Genomic DNA, 844 nt, shown 5'->3' on the forward strand with positions numbered 1-844 from the left:
GAGTTGCCGCCATGTGATTGGCTGCTTAGAAATTAAGTGTTAACGAGCAGTTGGACAGGTGTACCTAATAAAGTGGCCGGTGAGTGTATATCTAATAAACATAAAATATAAAGCATGTTCTGGACCCAGGTGGAAACTGAAGTGAAAGTTTAATAATTAAATATCTCTAACTAAATGCAAAAACTCTAACTATATTTATTCACATATTTCACTTCCTTTATGGTCCTTAAAAGATTTACTGTTTGCAAAGTCCTTGCTGACATTATTGACAGGAATCTGATGGCCATTTTGTTATTAATACTAATCCCAGTCAGCCTGCTCTATCATTCTACCACCATGGAAGATCTCAGGTAGTTTTTCAATAAATCTAGTTTGGAAAAGCTCTGCACATACAACAGTCACAGGGAGAGTGCAGGCTGTCCTCAGAACCCATACTCTGATGGTGGCAAGCTGCATGTAGCCACAGCTGCCCAGGGGCTCACTGACAGAAACCAGGCTGCTGCACACTGGTGCCACCGGGCCCTCTGACCACCATCAGCTGGCAATGCAGGTGAAGTGTCTTGCCCAAGGACACTAAAAGCAGGAGCAGGGGCTTGAACCTCCAATTGCAGGGCAAACTCCTTCATCCGACGCCACTGTCGCCCTTAAATGAGGTAATCTCTGCCTTATGGAAGGTTTTCCTCTCTGAACTCAGAGCTCTATCATCACTATCAGACTGCTTTGTCTCAGAGTTTACTTTCAGATACACACTTCAGTCAGGACTGTACAGTAAACATCTATTACATGTATAAGGATTGATTAATAAGATATCTCGATGTAGCATCTCCAAGGCAAAGTGTCTGAA

This window comes from Cyprinodon variegatus, unplaced genomic scaffold, assembly GCF_000732505.1.
Source record: "Cyprinodon variegatus isolate N-32 unplaced genomic scaffold, C_variegatus-1.0 Scaffold850, whole genome shotgun sequence".
Classification (NCBI taxonomy): Eukaryota; Metazoa; Chordata; class Actinopteri; order Cyprinodontiformes; family Cyprinodontidae; genus Cyprinodon; species Cyprinodon variegatus.